The sequence below is a fragment of the Octopus sinensis genome, linkage group LG12 (genome assembly GCF_006345805.1).
Source record: "Octopus sinensis linkage group LG12, ASM634580v1, whole genome shotgun sequence".
NCBI classification, from domain to species: Eukaryota; Metazoa; Mollusca; class Cephalopoda; order Octopoda; family Octopodidae; genus Octopus; species Octopus sinensis.
In genome coordinates, this window is record NC_043008.1 from 37,688,390 (window position 1) to 37,703,937 (window position 15,548).

Consider the following 15,548-nt stretch of genomic DNA (forward strand, 5'->3'; position numbering starts at 1 on the left):
ATCTTTATCACGATATGTATGTTTGTATATACACGTAATGTATGTGTGTGTATATGTATAAATGCAGCATGAAATAGTTGCAGCTGTTTCATCTAGATCATATTAAAAACATACACCATTTATTCAGAGATAGACACATCATATATAGAGATAGATAGATAGCTATAGATACAGGTATATATATATATATATATATAACTTATAAAATAAGGGCAAAAGAAAAATTCTAATGCCAAATATGCCGAAAATAGACAAAATTGTCAATAACCTTTATAATTTATGCATCTCGAAACAAGCCAAAAGAAATTTCTAAAAAATTCCATTATTACCGTATTGGTCCCAATTTCAGAGTTAATTCATAAAAATTTTCTCCTCCTCAGCGATAAATACGTAAGACATAAATGAAATATTTACTCACACCCATTGAAAAAGCAAGCACTAAGTCCTGAGCAGATCTAAGTACCCCAAATATATTCATGATAGAAAATCTTCAGTATATCTCGAGACACGTGTGATTTGAACTAGAAACTTTCACAGAGTGAGAGAGTCCGGAAGTAACCACTATTAAATTATATATATGTATATATATATATATGTGAAGGTGCATGGCTTAGTGGTTAGAGCATCAAGCTTACAATCATGAGGTTGTTAGTTTGAATCCCGGAACGGTCTGCGTGTTGTGTTCTTGAGCAAGATACTTTATTTCACATTACTCCAGTTCACTCAGCTGTAGACATGAGTTGCAACATCACAGGTGCTAAGCTGTATTGGCCCCTTTGCCTATCCCATGGATAACACTGGTGCATGGGTGATTGCTGGTCTTCCATAAACAACCTTGCCTGGACTTGTGCCTAGGAGGGTAATTTCCTAGGTGCAATCCCATGATCAGCCATGACTGAAGGGGTTCTCTGCAATATATATATATACTTGCGTCAGAAATTAATTAGCACTTCTCAAATTTCTACATTTTCTTACATTTTCTTAATTCAATTTACTTATTATCAGAAACGAACTCGTTTTTAATCAAAAATTTATTAAAACATATCCCAGCATACCACATAATTGTTATTAATCGTGAAATTTAGTCAATATCTTGTTGCTCCTCCTTTGGCAGGAATGACAGCTGCTACGCGGGCCGGCATGCTGTCTATGAGTGCCTGCAGGTACTGTGCAGGGATGGCCCTCCATGCAGCAAGAAGTGCCCCAAACAGCTCGTGTCGGTTCCTGTATTGCTGCACATTTAAATCCCTACCCAATCGACTCCAGAGGTTCTCAATAGGGTTCAGATCATGACCGTCACCCCATGGTCCTTGAAGAAACCGGTTGTGAGATTGGCTGTGTGGGGAGGTGCGTTGTCCTGCTGGAGCACGTACTCCTCGCCACCAAAGAGGTATCCCGCAGAGGGTAGGGCAGCATTCCGTACTATCTCAACGTACTTTGTGGCGTTGATGTTGCCTTCGATGGCATAGAGCCGCCCAACACCACTGTAGCTGAACGCCCCCCACACCATCAGACCACCCCCACCATGCTTCATGGTGGGAGCAATGCAGTCTTTGTTGAAACGCTCACCCCTGCGGCGTCGCACATGGACAGGCTTGTCACTGACGAAACTGAAACGCGACTCGTCAGTGAACATCACTGTCCAACACTGCTGCACGGTCCATGTCTTGTGGGCACGGGCCCAGAGCAGCCGCCTCTTCCGGTTTTGGGCTGTAAGGAGCGGCTTACGGGCGGCCCTACAGGATTTTAGACCAGCTTCCAGTAATCTGGTCTTGACGGTGGTTGTAGACAACTGCTTCCCTGTCACCTTTTGCATCTCCTCCGCCAGTTGCCGGCTTGTTGCCCTTCGGTTGTTCAGTGACTTTCGGATCAGCATCCAGTCCTCCCGCGGGGGTCGTCAGCCTCTTCCGCCCCCTACCCTTTTTGTCAGCTGCTGATCCGGTTCCTCATATTTCTTAAATAAGCACTGAATTGTGCGCCTGGCTACACCAAGTTTTCTGGCTATTGCAGCCTCCGACAGCTTCCACGCCACGAGAGAGCCTCGTACCGTCTCTCCAAGGTCATGCGAGGTCTTGGGCCCATTAGGAATGGACGATAAAAACCAGTTATTTTCATTAAAACTATCATTTGAATAATGTTATGCTATAACAAAACTGCTATGAGTTATTATTCATTAAACAAAAAAGAAAGAAAGAAGCAGAATTTCTCACCTTATTTGATGTATAACAGAAAGTTTTGTGAACCGGAAGTGACGTCACGAAGCAGAGTGTAGGAGAATTGTGAGGAAAAAAATTTTGCAAATACACAAATCAATTAACCTACGAGCTGTTCAAAACGTCTTACGCGATGAGAAAACTTAGTACGTGTGTGATTTCGGTCCTTGCGAGGCGCTACCTATATCTATTAAACAAAGGAAGATTTGTCTGCATCCGCACTCCAAGTTGTTGTTGCACTGCTATGTCAACATCATTAGGCTGTAGACTCTCAAACCACTCTGCAAACAAAGTTCCGTCATCGTTCTGTGCAACAGTGAACTCGCAACAAAGCAATAGTTCGAGATATGGCCACTAGGTGACAGCACATACCTTGAGCGAAGAGCAAATCAAGGGTACTAATTAATTTCTGACGGTAGTGTATATATATAATTTATCTTTTACTTATTTTTGTAATTAGACTGAGGCCATGCTGGGGTACTGCCTTGAAGAGTTTTAGTTGAACAAATCAAACTTAGGACTTATTTTTTTTTAAGCTTAGTACTTATACTATCTGTCTCTTTTGCTGAATTGCTAAGTTACAGGGATGTAAACGCATCAACACTGGTCGAGGACAAACACAAACACACACACACATACATATGTTCAGTTGGACTGAACCTGTAACCATGTGTTTGAGAGCTAACAAGTTCCTGGTTTTAAGGGTATCACGAAACACTCAATTGGAGGCCTGACATTCTGAGTTATTTTACAGGGCTTAGAAAAATCGAAGGATCACAGCAATAAGTATGTAAATCTGAGAGAGGAATATATTGAATAAAATCATAATTAACCAATCCTCCTGTATTTTCATTTACTCAAAGCCAAGAACTTTCCAGCCTACCCTTATGTATATACATGCATATATATATCATCATCATCATCGTTTAATGTACGCTTTCCATGCTGGCATAGGTTGGACAGTTTGACTGAGGACTGGTGAGCTGGGAGGCTGCACCAGGCTCAATCTGATCTGGCAAATTTCTACAGCTGGATGCCCTTCCTAATGCCATCCATTCCGAGAGTGTAGTGGGTGCTTTTATGTGACACTGGCATGAGGGCTAGTCAGGCTGTTTTGGCAACGACCATACTCAAAAGGTATTTTTTTTTATGTGCTACCTGCACGGAGGCAGTCCACCGGCACTGGCAACAACCATGCTCGAATGTTGTTTATCACGTGCTACCAGTAGGCGAAGCCGGCAACGATCATGCTCGAATGGTACTTTACACATGCCACCTGCATGGGAGATAATCTGTGGCCCTGGAATTGATCATGGATGTGCTTTTACTGTTCCACTAGCATGAGTGCCAGTCAGGCGGTACTGTCATCAACCACATCAGTGATATACACATATATATATATATATATACATATATACATATATATATATATATATATACATACATATATATATATATATATATTATATATATATATATAATATATATACATATACATATATATATATAATATATATATATATATATATATATATATATATATATTATAGTGAGAGAAAGAGAATGAAAAAGAGGGAGAGACAGAGAGACAAATAGATAGACGGACAGACAGATAGATGGATGGAACACTCACATACGACAAAGAGTTGAGTGAATCCTCTTGCAGTATGAATCACAAAATAATGGGCATAAAAGTAAATATAAACATTGATTTATTACATAGAGACAAGGCTGTGGACACTAAATGTTGAGAGGCACAGTTCTAATTTAGTCTCTCATATTTCCATATCCAGCATTCCATCAAATTAACAATGATGACAATTATTATAATTTCCTTACAATGTCATTAAACTGAAAATTTAATTAACTTGAATTAATTGGAAAGTTACATGTGAAGGAAATACATTTACAGGAGGCAGCTGGAGTCAAAGGTTTTTAATGAAAATAAGGAAATTAATAATTAGTCTAGAGGGAAGAGTTGGCAAAATCTCAAGGCGACTTAAAGGGTTTATTGAATTTGGCTTTACCCCTTCTTATTGTTCCAAGTTCAAATCCTTCTGGAGTGAACAAGATGGTTACTAGTTGGATGTAATTTCTATTTATTGTACTTCTTCTCAAAAATATATTGGTGTTTAGCCTAATTAAAAGAAAACAATATTGTGTGTCAGGGAAGCACACATAAGTGAGTATCTCTATGTGTCTATAAGTATGTGATTTTGTCTGCATATTTATATATATACATATACATATAAACTTAGACACAGACACAGACACATAGAGAGAGAAAGCAAGTAAGGTCCAGAAAGTGTTTGTGCATTATTATGTGAGTATGTGTCATCATCATCATCGTCGTTTAACATCTGCTTTCCATGCTGTCATGTGTTGGAAGGTTTGAGTGGGGTCTGGTGAGCCAGATAGCTGCACCAGGCTCCAATCTGATCTGGCAAAGTTTCTACAGCTGGATGCCCTATGTATATGAGTGTGTGTATGTACAGACACACACACACACATGCAAACACGCACACACAAACACACACACACATACACACGCACACACACACACACACATATATGTATAAGCTTACTTCTCAACCACATGTTTCCAGTTCAGTCCCACTGTGTGGCACCTTGGCCAAATATCTACTACTATAGCCTCAGGCTGAGTAAAACCCTGTGAGGCTATAGTAGCAGGTATCTGGGGTTGCTATAGGAATAAGAATGGGCCCCTAACTTCACCAGCTTATTTGTTAGTAGTGTCAAGACCCAAATCTTCTTTAAGTTCACTGAACTGACCCCAGAGCTATATGACCAATACATAGAAGATTGTATCAGAGTAGCTACCCTCTCCCATGAACAACTGAATAATTTCATCGCTTTCATTTCCTCTTTTTATCCTTTCCTTCACTTTACGTCTGTCATCTCTAATATACCCCTGTCAAGCTTTTAGTTATCCTTCTTTCAACTCATCCTCTTGATTATTCTCTCATGATTTTCTTCTTTAAATCCACAGACCCTGTCCACTTCTTTAATTCTCCCTCTTCTCACCTCTTCCACACCCCCCAGTGCCTTCATCTCCAAGATCTGGGTAGTAGATCTTGGAGATGTCATTAAGATACCAAGCCAATTTACTTAGCCATGTGCGATAACGTTTACTGCTATCCCTAAATGAAGAATAATGATAGGAAATTCTCTTAGATAACTGGGAAGAGGAACCGCCAATTTTAAGTGAGATAGGCTCATCCTGTCCATCTCTTTCCCTTATGACAAGGGCAAAGGATTTTGTAACATTTGCAACTCTGAACTCTTCCATATTCTCTTCTTTAAGAATCACCTTGTTAACACACTTATAGAGCGACCTTACAAATGTAAGCACTGGTAGAAACATGCCTTTAGCTCACATAAGTGACTTATATCAGTCTGTATAGTTTGAACATTTAGTTCACCTTGCACTTTACTTCAATAGAAAAAGCCTTAGAACATTTTTTCAACCAATATATCCCTCTTTATTTGTTCTCTACTTATTATTTCTTTACCCCTTCTCTTCCTATGGTCTGCCTTTGACATCAGATCTATTAACAGTTTTTTAAAAAATACTTAATAGCATTCTGTTTATCATTTATGCAGTCATCAAAATTGTTATAATGTCTTGTTGTTGAGATAAGTTCTCTTTCTTTCTTGATGAGAAGATTACATTATTTTACACCGTTTATTCCTTTGGAATAAATCCAATGTTGTCTTCGAAACATATGTCAAAAATAAAAGAATTTGAATAACACCTGCATTCAGCTCCATTTATTTACTTATACTATACAAATTACTGCACATTAACCCAGAGTTTCTACCTTTGAATAGGTTGCTACATCCTTGTCACTTGCATGAATTTTGCTACCCTGGTAACTGTTTAGTGAATTTTCCATGTTAACAGTAGAACTGACACGCACAATACAAATGCATACATATACACGTACAATTTACCCACATACATACTCTCGCAGGCGCACACATATTTTACCAAAACATCCCCATAAACACTCTCAAAAGCTTAACATACGAACACACTTACTAAGCCTTACACTGAATTTTTATTTGGCTACAATGGTTAATGGCTAAAAGTTCAATTATTTTTGATAGTGGTTTGGTGGGGATCCTTGTATATTGTATTTATGTATATGATTATATGTATATGTATCGTTATTTTCTGAGGAATTGTATACATACACACATGTGCACGTGTATGTGTGTGTTTAGTGGGAGAGAGAAATACAATAAATTTCTTCAAATTCCGTGGCTGACCCAAGTAGTCTTGGATGAATGGGTTTATTTTTTGATAACTTTTGTTGATAAATGTAGAAAGTATGTTTTTTTTCTTTTTTTTGGAAAGACTTCAGGGAGATCACCTTTATGAAATGTCACAGTATAGAATGTGGCCCTCTTGAGTGCAGGGCCCCACTCGGTGTGGGGCCCGACTGGGAGCAATTTGTCTAATCGGCTTCATGCTGGCCCTGCTTGTACCACATTGCCAGAAAATTCTATGGGCCTTCTGACTTCTCTAGTCCAATACAACACTCTCACCCTTTTCCCCAGTCCATCACAGCCCTTCTTCAAACGGGTTCAAAACTGCTCTCAGCTGTAGATGAGTAACCCTGAGATGGATTAGCATTCTCTTCAGAGGAAATGCTGGTCCACCCAGTCAGCCAGTGGGGTGGCATCATTTGAAACCTACAACAGTGTGAAAACGTGTATTGTGACCCACACTGTAAAGCAACATATGATAGTCTGGTCAATACAATGATGTGTGTGTGTGTGTGTGTGTGTGTGTGTGTGTACATGCATAAACATGCACTGTGGTAAGAAAATTGCTTCCCAGCCACATCGTTTTTGGCTTAGTCCCTCTGTTTAGAACCTGTGCAGTTGGTGAAGTTGGTCACACAGTAAAAACAGGCAGAGGAGGAATTCCAGATAGTTTATGCTGTAGGGATGAAGGAACTGCCATAGAGCCAAGAGGGTGAGTGAACAAAATTTAGGTGGAGAGGCAAGTGAGTAGGAAGTACATGAGAGAAGCTGGTACGAGACTAGCCATGTATAAGGATCTTCAAACACTGTCATAGTAGTTGAAAAGGGTGGGAGCAGAGACTGCGTGTTTGTGGGCAAAGAATTGAAGTGTGTTATAGAGGGATCTCATACAAATCTCATACATGGCATTTCCTAGGAAACATTCTAGTCTGCTATACACACTGACCAGAATCAGGACTGACTTAGCAGCATTTTAGGATCTCTGGCAAAACAATTTATTGGGCATTATAAGATTTATCTATTGACAATTAATCACAAAAAGCTTTCAAAGTCTCTTCTTTCCGACTAATCTAATAAAAAAAGCTTTTACAACATGCACATATGTGTGTGCACACGCACAAACATTCACACACATGTATGCGCACATATATATATATAATATATATATATATATATATATACATACGCATACGTATATATACATACACATATATATATATACATATATATATACATACATATATAAAAACATACATGCAAATATATATATACATACACACATATATATATATATATATATACATATGTACATGCAAATATATATATACATACACATATATATATATATATATATAATATATATATACACACATATATTCATATAGCTATCTATCTTTATATATATATATATATAATATATATATATATATAATATATATATATATATACATAAATACATACATAAATGCTTATTTTTATATATGCAATTAACTATCTTTGTGAATATGAGTTCTGGCATGTGTGCATCTTCCAATTTGAAGAAGTAAATTAAATAAACAAGAGCTTAGCCCTTGGCCAAATGTAAAATTAGTTATTTTCAATAAACTACCAAAATACAAGGGGTGGGGGCATTAAACCTTTTATTTATCCTTTATGGACATCAGAAGCTGAATTATATGTGTTCAGTGCCATTGACCTCATTCTTAGATATCTTTATAAATACCTTTCTTCAAGTGTACTTCAAGAACTGCAAGACATTCTCAAAAAGCTTTTAATATGATGCATCATAATTATTGAAATCTCTATCTGATTAATAAACTGTGATTGCTGTATATGCATTTAGGCATCGTAGCTATAGAATTTCTGATAATATACTGTGTGAACCTTATGAATTCCTGCTTTGTTGACTGTTGTAAAGAAAATTGTAGCTGCCCCTTTTTAATAACAGTATTGTTTAGACCCCATAGAATTTCTGAGTTATTAGAATTATTATTATTTGTTTATTCATTTAAAGTCCATTTTTTTCCATGCTACCATGGATTTAGATGTTGAGTTAGTTATATGGGGCACGATTTTATGACCAAATATTATTTCTGCTAGCAACACCTACCTATTTCAAGTAAGGTTTTCTTGTATTCGAGAGATCTTAGAAAGTACAGTGACTGGTCAAAATATTGACAAGAAATTCAGCAACAGAACCATTTTGGTCAACAGGAAAAAAAAAGCATGGAATATCAACATTCATGTACCCGCACAATTATAATCCCCCATACACATACCTATATATACAAATGTATACTTATGATGGCCTTTCTTGTTGTAGATAACAGATGGAGAGTTCCAGATTTTTTTGCTAAACAATGTGTGTGAAAATAAATGTTTGTGCTGTGCGTTATCTCACTCTCTCCCCAAAATTGACATTGTTAGTACAGGTGCACAAGTGTGCAACACATCAGATGTCAAAGTGATTGCAAGGCTATGAATTCATATTCATGTCAATGGTAATTGGAGCACTAGGTTCTGTTAGTAAATGCTTAAAGGATAAACTGGGATTTTCAGAAAAAGAAATTGACTGGCTAATACATACATTACAAGTGCAATCTGTTAATGAAACAGTAAAAATATACAAGACTTTTCTCAGGTTCCAAATGTGAATTTGTCTGTGTTGACAACATCCTAAAGATGGAACCTTGTATCTTTGTTGGAGACTAGCTTCCTCCTCTTTGCTCTAATGGCCTTGTCTACCATATTATTCCACCACCACATTACTCTAGGTTTGGAAGGGACTTTGCATCAGTTGCAGATTTGGTCTGTGGCACTCAGTAAGCTGTCCCATAGGAATTTCCAGTTACCCTCCATGTCCAATGTCTTTAACTCCTTCTCCTCCTTATCAAATTTCCTCCTTACCCTTATCTTCCTCTTATTTCTCCTCCTCCTTCCTCTCTTGCTGTTTCTTCTCATCATTTTATGTCTGCTTTCTGTTAGGTTAATCAACTACAGAAAGACTCCTCCAATGGCTCACATCACGAAGATATTTTGAGAGCTATGCAATTTGTTTAGGGATAGATTTTGTGAGTGTTTGGATAAAAGTTGCCTTTTTATATCTTACAAATTTCCTTCAAGCAATCTGGCTGAATAACATGCATCAAATATAAACAAGAAACTAAGCCAGTTGAATAAGCTGTTAGGCAAAACTTAAAGGCTCAATCAACACAAATCTTACAATAAATTCATCTATCCCTTGCCCTCAGTATCAAGTCTCTTCATACATTTAAAATAATCTTCATTTAATATTTGTTGCATGAATTCAGCATTAGATTCTTTTATTTACTTAGTTTGAAATTATTATTTACACAATACTCTTACACATCTCTTATAATTCCATTTACAATGGTTTATTAAGAGTTATTAAATCAATCTCAGTACTTGCCTGCTTTTGGTAATTTTGGGACAGCGAAAGGCAAATATTTAACTCATCAGGATTTGAACTCAAAATATATAAAGGAAGTGACCGAACATTACCGAAATTTTGTTTGATGCTCAAACACGTCTGCCTTTGTACCAAGTTCCTGATTACACAACTAATTTACTGTCAAAGTCTATTCAACAGAATTATAAACAGATTCAGGTTTTTAAACAGAATCTTCATGGTTCGATGTTATTTTCTATTACAAAAGTGTCTATTATTTGTGATAAACACAAGATTAATTGTTGATCAAGTTTGTTGGTTTATGTGGCAGTAGTTGTGTACCAAGTCTACATTTTTACAGAAGACAATTTGTCTGGTACGAAAATTTGTCATCATGCTTGTGTAAAAAAAAAAAGCATTGCAAAAAAAAAACGGAATCAGTATTTTTATGACTGTTTGTACTTTAAATAAGTTGATTATTCCAATCTGTGCTTCTTGGTGTAATCAATTACCATTTTAAGTCTATTTGATATCATTTGACATGATCAAAACCGAAGAAGGAAAAAAAATCCAAAGACGACAACATTAGTAGTGTTAACAGGAACAGCAACAACGACAACAACATACATAGTATTTACAACAACAATATAAGTAGTTGTAACAACAACAGCAACAACAACATAAAGAAACATTCGCGATAAGTTATCACATCTTCTGGCAAAAGTCACTTAATGACAGAGATAATATCTTTAACTGTTCTGGCAGACATGTCTATTTATGCTGATGTAATTCATTATGTAAAACATGTTTACTAAGAAATCAATGTGCTTGTGTTCGGACACTAAGACTTCCACTTATACACGTTTGTTAAAATTTGTTAGTCATATACTGATTGCTTGTGTGAACATGTGAAAAATCACCTGTTTCCATTGTTTGTTTGTCAGATTGATTCCGGTTTGGGAATTAGCATGTATCAAAAGTAAGAACACAATAGAGTGTTTAAAAGTGATATATAGAAAATTCTGAAACTGGTGTCTAAACTATGTTAACAAATAGCAATCTAGGTTGTTGCACCAGAATCTCTATACAGAATTACTGTTTGACTAATTCCCTTACTCTCAACTTATATATCTTATTCCAAATTTATTTCCCACACCTTTGTTTTACCTTTCCATCTGCTTCTTTCTCGCTGTCTCCTTCATTTCAACTCTCTGTCAGCAAAGCAGGCACTAAAGCTTACTCCTACTCTGAGATCATCCTTGGGATCATTGTAGCTTCTGTAGCACAAGTGAAAAATTTTATCTATGAGATGTGTCATTCTCAAATAAATCCTACTTACTTAGAGAAGATTGGAGTGGTGCTTAACATCTACTAAGATAACTAAAGCCACCGGCATAATAAAATATACCATAAGCTCCATATACACACATGAATATACTTGAATTGTGTGTTTATAAGAAGCCTTAAGACCAAGTAACATAAATGAACAAAGAAGTCAATACTGATGTAAACATTTTATTCAAACAAATCGCGAGAGGCAGTAACTTCAAAGTTTGCCTGGTTGTTGCTTTTTTTGACAATCTGATGTTCTACTGCAGCCAAAGCTTTGAAGACAATCACCTTGCATTTTGTTTGAATAAAAATACACACAGATGTTGTATCGACTGTGCTCTTTCCAGTGTTCTTTGATGCTGATGTCATTGGGAGGTGCTCATGATGTTGTTTCTCCTGGTTTTCTTAATTTCTGTTTGGTTCAATTTCGAAGACTAATTCTCTGTGTTCTGTGTCTTATTTTGCAAATAGCTTTTCCCCATTTTACTGTTTACCAGTTCCATGCTTCAACTAAACACCTCGCATCAGATAACTGAGAATTTCTTTGTGAATCATGGATCAAACAGCAAAAATAACAATTAACCCTTTCATAGCTATTTTTCTGTCAAAATACTCTTTTACCCTTTTACTTGTTTCAGTCATTTGACTGTGGCCAACCTGGAGCACTGCTTTTAGTCGAGCAAATAGACCCCAGGACTTATTCTTTGTAAGCCTAGTACTTATTCTATCAGTCTCTTTTGCTGAACCGCTAAGTTACGGGAAAGAGTATAGATTGCTGTGTGTGTCTATGTGCGTGTGTGTGTGTGTGTGTGTGTGTGTGTGTGTGTGTGTGTGTATAGATATATATATATCATTATCACCATCATCATTTGATGTCTGCTTTCCATGCTGGCATGGGTTGGATGGCTGACTAGGCAGAGGACTGCACTTTACTTTGCTGTCTGTTTTGGCATGGTTTTTATAGCTGGACACCCTTCCTTACACCAGTCATTCCACAGAGTGGCCTGAATGCTTTTTACATGGCATCAGTAAAGGCAAGGTCAGTTTTGGTGTGTGTATGTGTGTGTGTGTGTGTGTGTGTGTGTGTGTGTAACTGAAATTAGTTACAGACCTTACTCAAACCCACAACAAAATACTTCTACCACATCTGGGATATTAATTGATAGAAGGGCAAAATATTGTACAGTGATGTTTTACATAAGATAAAGCCTGTAAGCTTTGATAAGGGGACAGGCAAGTTGCTATGATAAATAAAATCATGGCAGTTTCTTTTTCAAACTTTTGAAAGTTGCTTAATACCATCACGGAGGAAGAGGAACGATATTGAAGGAAATACTATTTTGTTCTTCAAAATGGAGGTATGATGATTTGTGAAAATTTTACATTCGAAGGCTTGTCAGAAATGGGGATATGAAGCAGGAAATACATGGAGTAATCATCGCATGGAAAGAGTACTTCAATCAGAAACATGCAACATGTGGTGCTTTCAAACTCAAACATCAGCAGAACTTAAATGGTACTTATTTAATGGACTTTGAAAGGATAAAAACGAATGTCAACCTCATCATGATCATCATTATCATCAACAGGCATAGGAGTGGCTGTGTGGTAAGTAGCTTGCTTACCAACCACATGGTTCCGGGTTCAGTCCCACTGCGTGGCACCTTGGGCAAGTGTCTTCTACCAAAGCCTTGTGAGTGGATTTGGTAGATGGAAACTGAAAGAAGCCCATCGTATATATGTATATGTATATATGTATGTGAGTGTGTATATATTTGTGTGTCTGTGTTTGTCCCCCACCCCAACATCGCTTGACAACTGATGCTGGTGTGTTTACGTCCCCATAACATAGCAGTTCAGCAAAAGAGACCGATAGAATAAATCCTGGGGTCAATTTACTCGACTAAAGGTGGTGCTCCAGCATGGCCACAGTCAAATGACTGAAACAAGTAAAAGAGTAAAAGAGTAAAAGAGATGTATCAATTTCAATAATGCTAGAGAATATGTAAAAGACATTTGCTTGACTCGCTTCTTCCTGACCAAATCTTCTTCTTCTTCACATAAAAGAAAATAGGAGCAACATGTAGTTTGGCACCTTGATCTAACAGATTATATATTTACAGCTAGAAATATCTACTCTAACACATATCCTTTCACATACTTCTATCAACGGTAGAGATCAGTGTTAAGCTGTGTGAGAGCTAATTTTCACAAACATTCACAGAACTTAAGAATTTTGTAAAAAAAATAAGATCGTATGAAATTCTTTAGCATTCCTTGCTAAATAGTTAACATACACATACACATTAGGTAAGTAAAAAACAAAAAAATATATATATGTGTGTACGTGTGTGTGTATGTATATATATATATGTGTGTGTGTGTGTGTGTGTGTATACATATATATATATACATATATATATATATGTATATATATGTATACACACACACACACATATATATATATATGTATATATATATATATTTATATGTATGTATGTATGTATATATATATATATATATATATATATATATAATATATATATATATATATATATATAATATATATATATATATATGTATATATACATGTATATATTTATTTTTTGCAAGTTAAGAAAATATCTGATTTTTATTCTTATCAAACACTTCAACAACAAACTAATTTTCAAGTTTTGATTTATAGTTGGATGACAAGAAATGTAAAATATTTTAAATATAATGTATGTATGTATGGCTCATGTAAGAGAGAGAATGTATATTGATTGTAGAACACATTGCAGAAACCTGTTTGTGATTGTCTAACCTGCCAAAAAATAGCAGCCAAATCCCTCCATTAATATCACATTATTATGAAAATAGGAAGGGACATGCTGGATAATTTAGTCCTGCTTAGCCTATGTCTGAAAAAATGGCACTAAGGTCACAGTTGAAGATGGTGAGTTGGCAGAAATGTTAAGCATGCCGGGTGAAATGCTTTGTGGTATTTTGTCTGGCGTTATGTTCTGAGTTCAAATTCTGTTGAGGTCGACTTTGCCTATCATCCTTTTGGGGTCGATAAATTAAGTACCAGTTACGCCCTGGGGTCGATATAATCGACTTAATCCGTCTGTCTGTCCTCGTTTGTCTCCTCTGTGTGGGTAGTAAAGAAATAGGTCTCAGTTGGCAAGATAAAGAAAATGGAATTAATAACAAACCTACTGGTAAGAAGTTTGCTTCTCAACCATATGGTTCTGTGTGGCACCTTGGGCAAGTGTCTTTGATTAATAGTTCTGGACTGACCAAAAGCCATGTAAGTGGATTTGGTAGACAGAAACTATTAAAAGCCCATCATATATGTTTATATATGTATGCACATAGGGCCTCACAGAGGAAATGATGAAGACCAAGTCTTCTGAGATATGCTGTGACTGTGAAGACCCGACAAATGAAGTGAGTTCAAGGCTCACAGGATGGCCTACTGTGCTAACCTTGGATCGTAGAGTGACCTGCTGTTCTTGAGTAGACCTATTGAGTCAAGTACGTCAACACCAACATCAAAATAAAAATCAAATGGAAATTGTAGTTAAGATACCCATGCCGGTGACACGTTAAAAGCACCATCTGAACATGGCAGATGCCAGTGCTGCCTGACTGGCGTCCATGTTGGTGACATGTATAAGCACCAACCGATCGTGACCATTTGCCAGCCCTTTCTGGCCCCTGTGTTGGTGGCATGTAAAAAGCACCCACTACATTCACGGACTGGTTGGTGTTAGGAAGCACATCCAGCTGTAGAAACACTGCCAGATCAGACTGGAGCCTGGTACAGCCTCCTGGCTTTCCAGATCCCAGTTGAACCGTCCAGCCCATGCTAGCATGGAAAACAGATGTTAAACGATGATGATGATGACGATGTGTATATATCTTTATGTTTGTGTTTGTACTCTCACCATTGCTTGACAGCCAGTGTTGGTTTGTTTACATCCCCATTACCTAGTGGTTTGGCAAAAGAGACCAATAGCATAAGTACCAGACTTAAAACAAGCTAAACACTTGGGTTGATTCATTTGACTAAACCCTTTAAAATGGTACCCCAACATGGCCGTAGTCCAATGAGAAAAACAAATAAAAAATAAAGAAAATAAAAGATACCTCACCACCCACTCCACTCCTAATGCTTTGTTTTATACTACCTCATTATCACTCATTCACTCTGTTTTTCTCATATAACAGATTACTTACATCCGCATACATGCACATAGATGTACTTCACTATATTGCTCTTATGCTTACTTCCTTAACATATATTCGCTCTTCTC